The sequence below is a fragment of the Halichoerus grypus genome, chromosome 5 (genome assembly GCF_964656455.1).
Source record: "Halichoerus grypus chromosome 5, mHalGry1.hap1.1, whole genome shotgun sequence".
Lineage (NCBI taxonomy): Eukaryota > Metazoa > Chordata > Mammalia > Carnivora > Phocidae > Halichoerus > Halichoerus grypus.
In genome coordinates this window covers 125,265,282-125,283,483 of record NC_135716.1, presented here as the reverse complement: position 1 = coordinate 125,283,483, position 18,202 = coordinate 125,265,282, and the positions used below count along the sequence as shown (strand labels likewise).

The 18,202-nt window shown below is 37.1% G+C and overlaps 1 protein-coding gene across 8 annotated transcripts in view; it reads left to right on the top strand.

Annotated features, from left to right (window-relative positions):
* ST6GALNAC3 (ST6 N-acetylgalactosaminide alpha-2,6-sialyltransferase 3) overlaps window positions 1-18,202 on the top strand; it is a 577,918-nt gene that overhangs the window by 516,021 nt on the left and 43,695 nt on the right. For 3 of the 8 annotated variants that reach the window (XM_078072894.1, XM_078072890.1, XM_078072895.1), the window contains exons 6-8: window positions 2,592-2,708; window positions 7,856-7,914; window positions 8,841-10,606. The exons of 2 other annotated variants lie outside the window; for them this stretch is intronic. The gene's annotated coding sequence lies outside the window, so the exon portion shown is untranslated. Of the gene's footprint in view, window positions 1-2,591; window positions 2,709-7,855; window positions 8,380-8,840; window positions 10,609-18,202 lie in introns of those variants that run through there. 3 more of the 8 variants (XM_078072899.1, XM_078072893.1, XM_078072891.1) reach the window with 3 other exon arrangements.

The window sequence follows — 18,202 nt, the reverse complement described above, 5'->3', positions numbered from 1 at the left end:
CATGGCTAAAGCTGCTGAATAACACAAATACACAGTATCTACACACACTGGCAGCATCTTACACCATGCATTGTTAAGAGTTCTTGCATCTATCATGGGTAACATTTTGCAAACATACAATTTTCTATGCTTATGAAGTCAGTTAAAAATCTACGTAATCTTCCATAATAATTTTCCTCCACATGCCTAAATTTCCGCAGAAGTATAACAGATACAATGCAATTCACTTAGAATGGTTTTCCATCTTTAGTGGCAGTTTTACCTGAACTTAAAATGGTTTGTCCAACACATCTTTTGGTGATGCTGATCATAATGGGTTTCATCCCTAGTTAAAAAAAAAAAAAAAAAGGATATACTCTATTATCTTTGATAGATAAAAGGGGCATTAATGTCGAATGAGGACATTAATGTCATGCAAATGGATCTGTGGATCATGCAGAGCTGTGAGTGGCTGTTCAATATGGAACAATATAAAAAGGGGAAAAAAGCATTCAACAACACAAACATATGGGTTCAATACAACCAAATGAAATTTGACAGGAACAAATGTAAAGCAGGGCACTTAGGTTCGAAAAAGACAAGAGCATGACTTAACAGCAGTACTCATGAAAAGTATTTGGAGGTTTTAGAACACTCTAATGTGATACATAGCAATTTAAAAGGTCACTGTGACCTAAGATGCGTAGAAGAGTCTAAGTCAAGATAGCAAGGTTCAGAATTGATCAGACTACTTCTGGAAATATTTTTAAAAACTTGTTTTTTCTCCTTAATAAGAAATTGCAAGCATTTTCCCAATGTCACTAAATTGTCCTAAAACATTTTTAATAGCTATATTGTGCCATAATGTATTTAACCATTCCTCCATCATTTTTCACTATATGATGAACAGGCTTGTTTATGAAGTTTTGGACTCTTCTCTGATTTTTTCTCTTTTATTGTACCAACTTACAGAGGTGACTACTTCCCGGCACCCTTGCCAAAAATTGGTGTTATTTTTTCCATCTTTGCCAATTTTACATATGCTAAAAATGTTATCTTGCTTTAATTAGCATCTAGCTGATTACTATGGAAATTAAACACTTTTGCATATTTCTTGGAAATTTGTATTTCTTCTTTCATGAATTAGTTCTTCCCACTTTTCATTGCAGTGGAAGTCACAATACCTTAAAGATACAGACAAGTGAGAATTCATTCAGAAGAAAGGGAACAAGTGAAGGGCAACCAGGATCACAAGAGAACCAGAAGTCGTGTTGCACCAGAGATTAGAAACATTTAGCTAGTGTGATAGAAGGTTTTAGGAAGAACTAAATTCAAACATTTAAAAGGCATTAATGCAGGTACAAAATGAGTTTCAAATTCTGTGGCTCCATTGAACAGAACTACAGCCAATGTGTAAAATTTCAGATTTTATCTCAAGAGATTCAGAAAAATCCAAAATTAGAGTGTAGGTTTTTAGAATGAGTAAATTTGTGGAAAGTATTCACAGACAGATCAGACTACCTACTTGTTCAGTATTTCATGTGACTAGATAGAAAGTTGGATTCCTTGGTCCCCAAGGTCCCCTCCAAAACACATGTTCTATGAAATGGGATGCAACTCCATGAGGGAAAGCAAGATTTGACACGGAAGCTCTGAAAAAATTAGCCTAAAATGCTTGAGTGTGGGGGCTCCTTGCCTTAGCAGCAGCATATTCAGATACTATCTCTTAAAACAAGTTATTTCTAGGGGCGGAAATCGGAGGGGGAGACAAACCATGAGAGACGATGGACTCTGAAAAACAAACTGAGGGTTCTAAAGGGGAGGGGGGTGGGAGGATGGGTTAGCCTGGTGATGGGTATTGAGGAGGGCACGTTCTGCATGGAGCACTGGGTGTTATACGCAAACAATGAATCATGGAACACTGCATCAAAAACTAATGATGTAATGTATGGTGATTAACATAACAATAAAAAATTTTAGAAAAAGAAAACAAGTTATTTCTAGTGATAGCAAATTTCACCAAATTCATGTTCCGAATTGGTTCCCAAATGTTGGGAGTACATTCCATAGCTGGTCGGTGCACACATGTACATGCCACTACCACCAACCCCAACTCTAATACTGCTGATCGCTGACTTCATCCCTGAATGCTTCACAAGGAGCTATAACTTCCTTTGCTTCCCAGTGGGGGAAATTTGTTCACATTTCACACATTCATATTTTTATATACTTGCTATTGTGCTATGTCTTTGAAATGTAATGACTCAAGAAAATTACTTTTGATATCATAGCATTCCTCATGTTGGTAATTTATGATAATAGATGTCGCTGTAGATTTAAGAGTCATTTATATTGTCCACCTTTTCCTATTTCTGCTAGATTAAATAAATTCTTCATATCGAGTTTTGCTGCATTTTTCTGGTTTCTAGTCTGTATCACTCACTTTCAATATATTTATAATCCTTTTATCTGGTCTTTGTAGTTTCAAAAAATGGTGCCTTGGATATTTTACATTTTGAGCAATCAATGCCCTTTTCAAATTGCCCTCTTAAGGTTTTTGTAAAATAATATTCTCTATAATACTTTAAATTACCTGTCTTTTCCTTTACTAGACTTAATCCAAGAAGACTAATTGAACATTAAGCATTTTAATCATCCCACACTGTCAAACCTGTCTTCTCATTACTGAGAATTGGATAGGCCATGAGCTTAATTGTGTTCCTGGCAATGTAAGTAGACTGGAAGCTTGCTAATATGATTAGTATATAACTATAGAATTAGTCCTGGTATTTATTAATATCTGTACAAAAATATTATTTTAACAAATGTACATGGAATATAACAAAATTCATGGTACTTTGTTAGTGCTTTGGAGAGAACAGAGATGAGTAGGCTATGGTACTTATCTTTATGGAGTTTACAAAAAAAATTAGAAAACTAAATCAAAGTTCCAAATAACTACAAGATAACCCAGAACAAGTTAATGGCCACAAAAATGATGCAAATGAAAATGTTGCATATGTTACAGAAGTAAAAGAAATCTAAGGAAAGAATTCAAATATAAAAATTGTCATTACATTTTATGTGCAAGTAATGTTCAAATATACCTATAGGGTGATTCAAACTCTCAGGATGACGCAGCACATGGTGGATCTCAGGAAGTGCATCTTGAATTTCTATTAACAATGCCTTATAGAAATTATTAATACAGGAGACAGCCACCAAGACATACACTTTCATCTAACACAAGATGAGGCTTTCTGACAGCAGTATCTTGTAGAAGTAGAGCAATGTTTGTTTGAAAATGTAGGAGTTATTTTTGAAAAGTGAAATGAAAATGTCCATGGTATAGTAAAATGCTAAAAACTCTTCTCCTGTCTGCTCTGAAATCTGCTAGGGGACCCCAGGGTTCAGTCAAGCCTCTGGTACTATTTTTAAATGTATTCATTGAACAAACAGTACCTTTCAAAGACATTTCAAAGTAAGCTGTGAATTCAAATAGCATAGGATGTGGAACCAATGTAGGTGTAAATATGGATTCGTTTTATCCCTTCTATCCATATAGATCAATTAGTCTTGTATTATTATTCTTGATATGCATTCATTCTCAGCTTTAGCAGTTACCATGAATGTGAATTACCCTGATTATGCTTTTTCTTATGATGTTTTCATCTATACTTATCTACTGAGCTTAAATGAAAATTTTCTAATGTAATGATAGCTATATGCATCTAACTGGAGACTTAAGCAGGGCTAAGAAACAGACTGGGAAAGTAAAAATCACTATATGCACCTGTCCCGACTTTCACTTGTCTACAACTTCCAAAGAAAATCTAAAAGAGGAGTCACACTTATGTGATTAAATGGCTTTCATGACCTGAATAACCTACTTATGGCTTTGTGGAAGTGACCTAGTCCAGGAAAAAGTACTGGTGGTAGGAGAGTTATTCTGGGTGGAGAATGGGTAAAGGGAGAGGAGATAGCTAGCTGTAAGATTAATACCTTCCATGTCTTTTCTCAATCTCTGCTGAAATCTTATGTTCTTTCCAAAAGGCTCTTCTCCATTATCTATTCAGCTAGAAGGGCTACCCAGGTGATCTCATGAGTTATGGTTATTGAATCCAGAAAGAGATCCACATATACTTGGTCAACTGATTTTTATAAAGATGCTGAAGTTATTCAATGAAAAAGAATAGTCTTTTCAATATATGGTGCTAAAACAACTGGATATCTATATGGGAAAAAAAATGAATCTCAACTCTTACCTCACACCACATAGAAAAATTAACCTGAGATGTATGATTGATCTAAGCATAAAAGGACAATAAAAATTCTAGAAGAAAACAAAGTATAAAATCTTCCTGACTTTGGATTAGACAAAAATTTCCTCAGATACAAAAAACAAAAATAATAAAAGAAAAATATTAACAAATGGAGATTTAACCAAATTAAAAATGTTCTGAAAGACATTGTTAAGAAAATGAAAATGAAATGAAAATAAGTCACAGACAGGAGAACATATTTGCAATACACACAGCCAACAAATAATTGGTATCCTGAATATATAAAGAACTTTTACAACTCAATAATAAAAAGATAAACACCTCAATTTAAAAAATGGGCAACCAATTTGAACATATGCTTCACAAGGGAAGATACACAAATGGACAATAAGCACATGAAAAGATGCTGAACATCACAGTGAACAGGAAATACAAATTACAGTGGAACACTCTACTAGGCATAAGGGACTTATTGGGTGAAAAATCTCAACACAGTTCCTGCCTTTATGAAAGTTTACAGTGTAATGAGAAACACAGAGAAGTGAAGAGGCATTCACAAACAATGAGATAGTGCTGGGAAAGGAAAAATACAGGTGCTTTGGAGGTAATGACAGAGGAAATCCTAATACAGACAAGACGTGGAAAAGGGATTATCAAGGCAGACTTCCTGATGAAAGTGAATTTAAGCTGAGATCAGAAAAATGAATGGAATCAAATTGAGCAAAGGAGGTATGAAGAAGATAAGCATGGACAAGGAACAGTATAATATAGAAAAAGATGAAAAGAGAAAGCATGACAAGTTCAAAAATCTAGGTTTACTTACTATGGCTGGCTTGAGGAAAATCACAGGGATGAGAAGTGGAAAGTGGTGGTTAGAGATAAATATGCAACTTAATAAGTCTTATAGGGTGTGATTAGGAATTAGAACTTTATTATAAGAGCAATGCATGGAAAGCATAGAAAGGTTTTAAACAAAGACATATACCTGACTTGCTTTTTAAAGGATCACAGAGAGGGGCGCCTGGGTGGTTCAGTCATTAAGCATCTGCCTTTGGCTCAGGTCATGATCCCAGGGTCCTGGGATCGAACCCTGCATTGGGCTCCCTGCTTAGCGGGAAGCCTGCTTCTCCCTCTCCCACTCCCCCTGCTTGTGTTCCCTCTCTCGCTGTGTCTCTCTCTCAAATAAATAAATAAAATCTTAAAAAAAAAAGAAAAGGATCACAGAGAAAAGAGAGAAATCAAGTTGTTAGCTTGAACAATTGGGCAGATATTGATATTACTATTTATGATAGGAAATGTAATAGAAGAAGCAATTAGAGATTGAGTTCTAGACATGGTCAGTTTGAGGTATATATAGGACACTGAAATGAAGTTTTACATATGAAGCTCAAGAGAAAGGTCTAGTCTAGAGATATAAATTTGGGAGTTATCTGTGTAATAGAGAATAGGATGTGATAAGTGCTATGATAAAAATACGTACAGAATAACATAAAGGCCTGAAGACCATCTATATTAATTATCTATTGCTGTGTAACAAATTATCACAAACTTAGTCACTTCAAACGACACACATTTATTATATCACAATTTCTGCAGGCATGGCTTATCTGGGACCTCTTCTATACTGTTTCTCACACAGCTGCAATCAAGGTGTTGACCAGGACTGACACCCCATCAGAATTCAGCTGGGGAAGGATCCACTTCCAAGTTCATGTGGTTGTTGGCTAAATTCAGTTCCTTGATGGCTGTAAGCTGGAGGCTATTCTTAATACCTTGCCATGGGGGCCTCTCCATAGGGCAGCTCACCAACACGGCAGCTTGCTTTATCAAAGTCACCAAAGGAGGCGCCTAGGTGGCTCAGTCATTAAGCATCTGCCTTCGGCTCAGGTCATGATCCCAGTGTTCTGGGTTAGAGCCCCGCATCGGGCTCCCTGCTCAGCGGGAAGCCTGCTTCTCCCTTTCTCACTCCCACTGTTTATGTTCCCTCTCTAGCTGTCTCTCTCTGTCAAATAAATAAATAAAATCTTAAAAAAAAAAAAAGTCACCAAAGAAACAGTCTGCTAGCAAGATAAAAGTTAAAATCTCTTGTAATTTAATCATGGACATGACATCACCTCAATGTTAAGATATTCTAGTGGCTAGAAGCAAGTTCCTAAAGAGGAGGGGATTACATAAAGCCATGAATACCAATAGTCAGTATCATTACAGAGTACCCACAAGCTATCTACCTCTCCATCTCTACCCCGAAGAGGTAAAAAAGCTTCCACATGAAAGTGATGCATGAATCTGGGGGGAAATATGTGAATTCTAAATAGTAAAAAGCAAAGGGCAGATTGGTGATGTCTCAGTTTCTCATCTTGATATTGACTGGTAAAATTTCTATATCTTCCTATGTCAGAATTGACCATAGATCAAATCGACCGACATATACAAAGCTGTAATAAATCTAGTATATAACTTGAAAGAATGACTACAACTAAAAATAATCCCATGGAGTTCCCTTTACAAAAAAAAAATCAATAAGAGGGGGAAAGATTTTAAGAAGTTACCATGTTTACAAATGTACAAATGAATGGAGAAAAGAATATTACATAGTTAGAGTGGAGTTCTGGTAGTAAAAAGCAGCATAGCAGGTGCATAGGTATAAATGAAGGAGTATTAATTCAGTCATTATCAAGAGTCGAGGGAGTAAAATCTGTTTCTAAATATGCTTTGTTTATTATTTGACTTCCCAAACAAAAACAAACACATCGGGAATTGAGAATCCCAGACATACTGGCACCAGATAGGTTCTGAGATGATGGAAAGAGGACAGAAACAGTGAGAAATTCAGTCAAGTTTTTAAAATTGGTGTGATGGTAGGAATACTGTTTCCAGAAATGCAATGAGCCATAGGCTAGAAAAAAGGAAAAAGAACTGAGATCACATTTTCAATTAGGGTAAAACATGTATCATCAATGTTAAGTGTATAGAAGGGAAATTGCAAGATCTCAAAAAAAAAAAAAGACAGAAGTATCTTTCACATTTGATATTCTGAATGAGCAATATTTATCAGATTAGTCATTTATAATTTATTCATTTAATAAATATTTACTAAGTGACCATTGAAAGTTTAAGTAAAAGCAGTTTGGAACTTTTCTTTAAGTAGGAAACTATAATATTTCAAATTAACACTCAGACCTGGTGCTAGGTTATCTGTATCACAGCTGGAATGTGGCAAAGGAATGGAGAAAAAATAAAAAAGAGCTTTCGGATCTATACCACCTATGGCTAAAATGAAGTTGCTATTTCCTCTCTGGCTCTAATGACAGAAAATATTCCTGACTTGGGGACACAAAGTGACAATTCAGAACTCTTGACAGGAAGAAGAAAATTAAATTTAGAATATATTCTAAGTAATAATTTCAGAAACTTTTTTGATTGTGATCTTTCTCAATGGAAAAACTTAGTGGATGATGTAACTCTGGAGCTGAGTAAAAAAAAAAGATACCCAAGTAAAAATAATAGTAAATAATCTCAAGTATCATATTTGGTTCTCTTCTTGTACTCTATATTAATGCTTGGTCGCTGTTATTTTTATTTTCCCAACACAGATTCTTTTCTTTTTCCTCTTTCTTCATCTGGTCATCTAGTAACAACCATGATCATCAGGGTGAGTCTATAATCCATGATGGGCCAAACTTCGGACCATATCATCTTGCCCATGGTGATTGGTTTGGAATGGTTATCTATCCCACCAAAGTCAATCAGATCTCATTCCTGTGATTGAAGTATGGATTCTGGAAGAAAGGAATTGACTCTTCCCAGTGATATTGCCATGAAGATATACTAGTAACCTATTTGACCAATAGTGATCTTCGCTTTAATTGGAAAAATGCCCATGCTGCATAGAAGCTAAGAGACAAAAAAGCTAGCTGGTGATACTTTGAACCCTCAAAAAAATCATGAATAATGCTTATTCTCTATGTTTTTCTCAATTATATGAGCCAATACATGCCTCTTTTCTTTTTTGTTTTATAAAAACTATCTAGGAACTGAACTGGATTTTTACTATTTTATTTGCTGTCAAAAGAATCTAGACTAATGAAATCTACCAACATGTTTTGAGAGATATTGTCTACTATATTGCACTTATTAAGTAAAAAGTAATTTGTTTTATATTTTTAATAACAGAAATTTTCTAAATTTCTAATCAGGATGAGAAAACTAGAATTATTAATTGAGTTGACAGAATTCCAACCAAAGGAAAAGAAATGTAATGCATTGCTAACTTTTGGAAACTAATCAAAGGTAAACATAAGACTTCTGTGAAGTTTTGCAAAAGATGACAAAGACTTAGGACCTATGTGACTATCCCAGACTGCCCTAGATTCCAAAGACTCCAGTGTGGAAACTATGCTCTCGAGGACAAATCTCTCTTATAACACTTACAACTTAATAATGTAACTCATGGCTTGCATGCCTTTCTGCCCTATTAGACACTGAGATTTTTGAAGGTAAGAATAGTGGTGTAGAAACTACTAAATGTTCCCTAATATCTATTTTTCCTTTTTTTTTTTTTTTTTTGTGGTGACAAAGCCTCTAGCTTTTGGCTGGGCATTTGGTCATGCACCTTTGCAGGTGAGTATGGTCATATTATTAAGTTCTGGTCAATGAGATGTAAGCCTGACTGTTGTGTAAGCTTGAGGCTTCAACCTTCTTACAAAATGGCTGATAGATTTCTAATTCCATATAAGAAGTGAGCATCCCATCTCTCACTGTTTACAGCTAAAATCCCTACTCAAAAAAAATAAAAGAACTGAGAACTCTGAAAACTAAATAATAGCAGTCAGACTGGAGATAGAAAGAAATTTGAAGAATATCCCAAATGGCAGTGAATTCCTTGTTTGCTTGTTTTTCCTCTCATATCTACTGGATTACATTCTAGGTATCCCAAATCCTAGAACAGTGCATTATGCATGGACAGAAAATTCTCCCAGGGGCTCCTGGGTGGCTCAGTTGGTTAAGTGTCCAACTCTTGATTTCAGCTCAGGTCATGACCTCAGGGTCCTAAGATCAAGATCCACACTGGGCATGGAGTCTATTTAAGATTCTCTCTCTCTCCCTCTCTCTTTGCCCCTCCCCCCACTCCCTACTGGCACACATACACACACACACTCTCTCAAAAGAAAGAAAGAAAGAAAGAAAGAAAGAAAGAAAGAAAGAAAGAAAGAAAGAAAAAGAAAAGAAAGAAGAAAGAAGGAAAGAAGAAAGAAAGAAAGAAAGATCTCCCCCCAAAATTCTCTCTCTCTCTAACAAGAGGGCTATAAAGACAGGCTCCTAGAGGATGGAGCCTCAGCAATGAAGCTGCATCCCTCCAGTAGTGGTGGTAGGAATAGAAGTGGCACCTAAGGCTCTTTTCTCTGAATTCTCCACTTCAAGCAGACACAACAGGGGGAAGTGCTGGGCAAACAGGGAGGCTAAAGGACTGGACTTACGGACAGAGCATCAGAAAAGGGTGCTTCTGAGAGCCAGAGTTATGGGAGAAATCACAGAGAGGAAGGAGGTAAGGAAAGGGTTCCTTTAAATCTGTGTATGAAAAGTGGCATCTACAAAAGCCCACAACCTAACATCACACTGAATGGTGAAAGACTGAATGCTTTTCTTCCATGCTTGGCAACAAGGCAAGGATGTCTGCTTTCACCAATTCTTATTTGTCATTGTCCTATTCAGCATGATAAGACAAGAAACAGAAATAAAAAGCATATGATGGGAACAAAACTCTCCCTATTCCTGGTTGACAGAATTGTTTACACAGAAAAATCCCAACAAATCTATAAAAAAAAAAATTCTAGCATTAATTAGGGATTTTAGAAAAATTGCAGGAAAAGAGATAATATACAAAAACAGTTGTATTTGTATACTTGACAATGAACAATTAGAAATTTAAAACAAAAGGCCATTTACAAATTTACAATAGCTATACAAGTAAGAGAGAAATATCAGTTTTATAGCAACCATTCTTTAAGGGTCTCTCACATTCCTGATGTTTTGCAAGCAAGGCACTGGTGCTCTTTCTTCCAAACTACGCTTTCAACAATATTTACACAGTTAAAGAACATAAATAAAAATCCCAGTAGGAGGGGTGCCTAGGTGGCTCAGTCCTTAAGCATCTGCCTTCTGCTCAGGTCATGATCCCAGGGTCCTGGGATGGAGCCCCACATCCACTGGGCTCCCTGCTTCATGGGGAGCCTGCTTCTCCTTCTCTCGCTCCTGCTGTGTTCTCTCTCTCATGTTCTCTCTCTCTGTCAAATAAATAAAATAAAATCTTAAAAAAAAAAAATCCCAGAAGGATTTTTTTTTTTTTTGTAGATCTAGACAAGCTGACTCTAACATTTTATGGAATGGCAAAAGAAATAAGGTAACTTAAACAATTTGTAAAGATGAAAACAGAGTTGGAGGGGGGAGGCAGGTGGTGGGTATGGGGTAACTGGGTGAGGGGCATTAAGGAGGGCATGTGATGAGATGAGCACTGGGTGTTATAGGCAACTGATGAATTGTTAAACACTACATCTGAAACTAATGATGTACTATATGTTGGGTAATTGAATTTAAATTTTAAAAAGGGGGAGAAAAAAGAAACAGAGTTGGAAGACTCACATTACCAAATTTTAAGACTTACTATAAAGCTACAGTAAAAGAACAGTGTGGTAAAAGGATAGAAACATAGATCAATGGAACAGAATTGAGAGGGTCTAGAAATAAACCCATACAAATATGTTCACTGAATTTTGTCAAAGGTGCAAAGGCAATTTAATAAAGAAAGGATAGTCATTTCAATGGTGCTGGAACAATTGGACATCAATAAGCAAAACAAAACAAAAAACCCTAGGCCCATTCTTCAAGCAAAACACAAGTCAATTCAAAATGGGTCATAGACTTTAACTAATAAAACTTTTAGAAGAAACTCTTCATGATGTTGGATTGAGCAAAGAGTTCTTATATATCTGGCACCAAAAGCACAATCCACAAAAGAAAAAAAATTAAAAAATTGGACTTCATAAAAATTGAAAATGTTTCTATGAGAAAAACACTCTTGAGAAAATAAAAAAGAGCTATAGAATGGGAAAAATATTTGCATATCACATATCTAACAAAGGATTTTTATACAGAACTGTCTTGGTCAGCTTGGGTTGCTATAACAAAACACCACAAACAGACTGACTTAAATAACATACATTTATTTCTCACATTTGCAAAGGCTGGGAAGTCCAGGAGCAAGAGGCTAGCCAATTTGGTGCCTGGTTGAGAGCCCTCCTCCTAGACTACAGATGACTGTCTTCTTGCTGTGTGCTCACATGGTGGAGGGAGGGAGAGAGAGAGAGAGAGAGCAAGAGGGAGCATGCCCTCAAGATTTCTTCTTACTAAGGGCACTAATCATCTCAAAAACCCCATCCTCATGATCTCATCTACATCTGGTTACCTCCCAAAGGCCCCACCTCCTAATACCATCACATTGGGTTAGGGCATCAACACATGAATTTTGGGACACAAACATTCAATCCATAACAAGACTACATAAATCTCAATAATGAAAAAAAAACAACTCAGTATAAAAATGGGCAAAAGAGTTGGACAGTCAGGATTCTGGGGGAGGTCAGTCCTTTTTCCTAAGGCCTTTGACTGAATGAGGTCCACCCACATTATAGATAGTAATCTGCTTTATTCAAAGCTTAGTGATTTTAGTGTTAATCTCATCTTAAAATTATCTTCATAGCAAAATTCAGATGTGTTTGACCAAATATCTGGATACTCTGGCCTAACCAAGTTGACATATAAAATTAACCACATAGAGACATTTCCCCAATGAAAATATATGGATTGAAATAACTACTTGAAACGATGGTCAGCATTGTTAGTCATTAGGGGAATGCAAATTAAAACCGTATTGATATACCACCACATACATACCTATTAGAATGGCTTAAAAAAAAAAAAAAACCCAACCAAACAAAAAAAGCAAAGCAATAAAAACAACAAAATATCACAATATTATATGCTGTGAGGATGCGTAGCAATCTGAATGTGTAGAAGAGAATGTAAAATGGGACAGCTGTACTGGAAACAGGGAGTTTCTTATAATGTTAAGCATATACTTATATACTTAACTTATGACCCAGCAATCCTACTCTTATGTTCAGAACAAAAACCTGTCCATGAATATTTACATCGAGTTTATTCATAATCACTCAAACTGGAAATGGCATAGAAGTCCTTCAACAGGTGAATGGATTCATTGTAGTACATCCATACTATGAAATATTACTCTGCAATTAAAAAAATATGAACACAATATGAATGAATCTCAAGTGCATTAGGCTATGTGAAAGAAACCAGAACTAAAAAGTTACTTACTACATAATTCCATTTATATGACATTCTTTAAAAGGCAAAAGTATAGGGATAGAGAATAAATCAGTGGTTTCCAAGGGTTGAGTTTGTCAGGGGTTGGGTGTTGACTATAAAGGAGTAGAATGAAGGAATTTGGGGGGCTGATAGAGCTGTTTTGTTAATACACATCTATGTATGTATTAAAACTCAGAATTGTACACAAAAAGCTATTTTTTGTAACAAAAATGATAATGATGAAGTCTTTCAAAACTAGACAGCTGACACCTATCCTTTGTCCCCTCTACTTTGTCTGAGAACATGAATGTGAACTTGGACTATGACAACATGGATGGTGAAAATTACCTGAAAATCAGCAACATACTAGCCCTGTCCCTCTGGGGCTATTATTTGAAGGTTTCTATTAGTAGAAGTCAAACTGTTCTGTATAATAATCAATATCATTCATTTATGATTCCCCAGGAATCTAGTAACATGTACATATTCAATAAATAACTTCTAGACAAAGAGAGATTAACAAAATGTTACCTCTTAATTATCAAAATATTGTATTCCTCAGTTTGGCTAGTTATAAAATATTGTTAGAATCATTTCACCAAGGAGTTGAAAGAGAAGTGTTTACCATGATCATTCTTCCTTGGTAAAAGGAACAGTATGGTTGAGCCCATCTTGGATAAATCAGTCATTATATCTATGGACCCACCACACCAAATAATCCACTCAACTGGTTTAAGACCATTCAATCTAAAGCAGTCTGACTCTCTCCTGGCTGAGGTTCCAAAACTCTGGGCAGCTGTGAGTTGACATGTATAGGGAACTCTCTTGTGAACCTCATTCCAGTCTCACATTCCCCAGAGGGACTTCCCCTGCCCAATTTTTTTTTTTTAAGATTTTATTTATTTGACAGAGAGAGACACAGCCAGAGAGGAAACACAAGCAGGGGGAGTGGGAGAGCGAGAAGCAGGCTTCCCACGGAGCAGGGAGCCCGAAGCTCTATCCCAGGACCCTGGGATCATGACCTGAGCCGAAGGCAGACGCTTAATGACTGAGACACCCAGGCGCCCCTTCCCCTGCCAAATTTTCCTGGACTGTATGACTTAAATGAAAACTCCAGTTTTAGGATCTGTGAGTTCCCAAACACTCCTATCTGTTAGAATCTTAGAATTCCTTTTTACACTTACAAAACTAGGCAAAAATTCAGAGAGCTTTAATTTTGAAATACCCAAATCCTGTGAACCTAACTTACCATCTTCCTGTGACTTAAGTTACAAGCACCTCAGATCTAAACAAGTTCTGTAACAATCAAAACCTACCTTTCAACAATTTTTTTGAAATCCATTGTTCATTCAATAAACATGTTTTCCACCATAAGGCTTCAATCTGGAATTTGAAAACTAGCCCTAGTTTCATTCTGTCTAGGCTATCTCCTCTCTTCATCATATATATCATCACACACACACACACACATACACCCTTGTTTCCCCATTTGGAGGTCAAGTATTCTATTTAATTCTTTTATATCCCGGTCTGCATCTACCCAGCCCTAGTATTTACATGGTATTTAGCTCAAGGTAAACACTAAATATATTTCTTAAATAAATAACAATAACAAAAACTGTAATTCAAAAACTACAAAAAAAGAAATAAATTTGGTTATGGCAAGTAATCGAAGAAAGGGAAGTGGACAAACGTTTTTAGCAACACATTTATCAGTTGTTTGCTCCATGCTGGGCCTTTGGTCTATGCATTTATGGTTCTTCTGGTGCCATAGCTGCCATTGGACTCTAGAGATTAAATCTCTTGTCTGCAATGGGTCAAAACCTGATTATGGTTTTGGATCAAAATCAGAGGAGCACTTTGAAGCCTTAAAGCTTCTGAACTCTGACAACATGAGGATGTTGGATCAAAGTGTCACCAGCCGAACACCTATTTCGTGTAAAATGAATAAATCCTGGGGAGTTAAAGGTTTTCAGAATTTCTGTGTCTGACTTTTCTGACATTATTTTAAAACTTTGATGTACTTTAGCTGGCTCACTTTTCTGAGTCTATATTCATTTATCACAATGACTCCTTAATAGTATCTTTATGGGAATTTTCAACTCCTGAAGAAAATGAATTTAATATTATTTTTTTAAATTAGGAGATTCCCAATAAAAAATTGTGTTAATTCATTCAGTCAGAAAATATGAGTACATACTATATATAGGGCAAGGTTTACAAATAAAAAATGGGCCTGTCTTCTAAGAGTTTACCATCTAGTAATAAAGATAAAGTGTGTACATCCAATATTACACCTTAAAAAGCATGATAAGAGGTTCTGATTCCAGTGATGGCATACTAACTTGTACAAGACCAACATTCACTGCCAAGAACAACTGGGAAGGCTGGATAAAATATGAACTCCCCCAAAAAAATCTGTTGGAAACCCTGGGGAGCTATCAAGGATGCAAGAAACCAAGATCCTTGGAAAAGGAAATAGATAAGCCAGATATTTGTCTCTGCTTTTCCCTTCAAAGCATTTGCTGATTTGTAGGCAGCCTCTGAGACACTAAGAAGCTAAGCAAAGTTTTCAACAGTCTATGGAGCTTGGGAATAAAAAATTCAAGTCCTATTAAAGAGAAAGAGCTATGACAAACACCTAAGACTTTCAGTTGAGACCCTTAAAGGACTTCTCACTAGAAAAAAAGCTAACAAGAAATAGACAAGCCCACATGAAACTGGGTTCTAATCATCTTGATCTCAAGTTGAATTAAAGTGATTTACCCCCAGCCTAACTGTCTGCCGAGAAAACAAATAAAACAGGGGGGAGGAGCAAGATGGCGGAGGAGTAGGAGACCTAAATTTCGTCTGGTCCCAGGAATTCAGCTAGATGCAGATCAAACCATTCTGAACACCTATGAACTCAACAGGAGATCAAAGAAAAGAAGTGCAGCAACCCTCTGAACATAAAAGCAACCACTTTCTGGAAGGTAGGACAGGTGGAGAAGTGAATCCGAGGCGATATTCAGGAGGATAGACGGCAGGGGAGGGGGCCTCCGGCGGCCACTACTGGCAAATGATAGAGCAACGGAGCACAAGATCAGAACTTTTAGAAGTCTGCTCCACTGAGGGACGTCGCTCCAGTGGCTAAGCAGGGGGTGGAACCCTCGCTGGGACAGTGTGGTCTCAGGACCCTCGGGGTCACAGAAAGACCGGGGGTGCCTGAGTGCGGCAGAGCTCCCAGGGATCGGAGCAGAGAGGCCGGCTGCAGAGATGGAGCCGAGGTCCGGGCTCTCAGCTCGGGGTTGCCATAAACCATGATCCGCGGCACAGTCGGGCCACTGCTCCTCCAGCAGGGACCCAACAAGCGGCAGATCCAGGGAGACTCCCCTTCCTCCCCTGGGAGGAGCGGTGCAGGAGTTCACTGCAGGGATCTGCTGGGTTTGGAGACTCCACACGGGGTCGTGTGCCAGAGATAGAAACACTCAGTCACAGGCCGGGTGAGCACGGAGTGTGGCCGGAGACCAGGGAGACAGGAGTGACTGACTGCTTTTCTCTGGGGGCACACTGAGGAGTGGGGCCCTGACTTCTCGGCTCCTCTGGGGCAGAGATTGGGAGGCCGCCATTTTCACTCGCATCCTCCGAAGCTGTACCAAAAGCTTGCAGGGAACAAAAGCTCCCGAGAGCAAACCTGAGCAGATTACTCAGCCCGGACCAACAAGGACGGGGCAATTCCACCTCCAGCAAAGAGATTTGGGAACCATGACAACAGGCCTCCCCCAGAAGATCAGCAAGAACAGCCAGCCAAGACCAAGTTTACCGATCAATGAGAACAGCAGAACTCCAGAGCTAGGGGAATACTGCACATAGAATCCATGGCTTTTTTTACCATGATTCTTTAGTCTTTCAAAGTTTATTTTTTTTAATTTTTTTCTTTTTTTTTTTTTTGAATTTTTCTTTTTCCCTTTTTCAACCAAATTCTTATCAATCCCTTTTTTAAAATATATTTTTTTATTTTTAGAGTCATATTCTACCCCTTCAGAGTAGTTAACCTTATTTTTGGTATATATATATAAATTGTTCTCTCTTTAAAATTTTGGGATACAGTTTCCTCTAACAGACCAAAATATACCCTAAATCTCTAGTGTATGGCTTTATTCTAGTCTCCTGCCTGATCACATTCTCTCCCATTTTTTTTTTCAAATCCCCTTCTTTCTTTTTTCAACCAACTTCTTATCAATTCCCTTTATAAAATCTTTTATAATTTTCATCTTTACAGTCATATTCCATCCTTTCATTGTATTTACCCTTATTTTTGTACATATATAAGTTTTTCTTTCTTTAAAATTTGGGAGGCACTTTCTTCTAAGAGACAAAAATACGCCAAAAATCTAGTGTGTGGCACTGATCTATGCACCAGCCTGATGATATTTGATCCTATTCTGTTTTTGTTTGTTTGTTTGTTTGTTTGTTTTTATCTTTTTCTTTTTTTTCTTTTTTCTTTCTTTCCCTTTCTTTTCCCCCAGTTTCAGGTCTCTTCTGATTTGTTTAGTGTATATTTTTCTGTGGTCATTGTTACCCTGTTAGCATTTTGTTCTGTCATTCACCTATTCTCCTCTGGACAAAATGACAAGATGGAAAAAATCATCTCAAAAAAAAGAAAAAGAGGCAGTACCAACTGCCAGGGACCTAATCAATACGGACATTAGTAAGATGTCAGAACTAGAGTTCAGAATGATTTTAAAGATACTAGCTGGGCTTGAAAAAAGCACAGAAGATATTAGAGAAACCCTTTCTGGAGAAATAAAAGAACTAAAATCTAACCAAGTCAAAATCAAAAAGGCTATTACTGAGGTGCAATCAAAAATCAAAAATGGAGGCTCTAACTGCTAGGATAAATGAGGCAGAAGAGAGAATTAGTGAGAGAGAAGACCAAATGATGGAAAATAAAGAAGCTGAGAAAACGAGAGATAAACAACTACTGGATCACGAGGGCAGAATTCAAGAGATAAGTGATACTATAAGATGAAACAATATTAGAATAATTGGGATCCCAGAAGAAGAAGAAAGAGAGAGAGGGGCAGAAGGTATATTGGAACAAATTATAGCAGAGAACTTCCTTAATTTGGGGAAGGAAACAGGCATCAAAATCCAGGAAGCACAGAGAACACCCCCTCCTCAAAATCAATAAAAATAGGTCAACACCCCAACATCTAATAGTAAAACTTATGAGTCTCAGAGACAAAGAGAAAATCCTGAAAGCAGCTTGGGAGAAGAGATCTGTAACCTACAATGGTAGAAACATCAGATTGACAACAGACCTATCCACAGAGACCTGGCAGGCCAGAAAGGACAAGCATGATATATTCAGAGCACTAAATGACAAAAATATGCAGCCAAGAATGCTATATCCAACCAGGCTGTCAATGAAAATAGAAGGAGAGATAAAAAGCTTCCAGGACAAACAAAAACTAAAGGAATTTGCAAACGTGAAACCAGCCCTACAAGAAATATTGAAAGGGGTCCTCTAAGCAAAGAGCCTAAAAGTAACATAGACCAGAAAGGAATAGAGA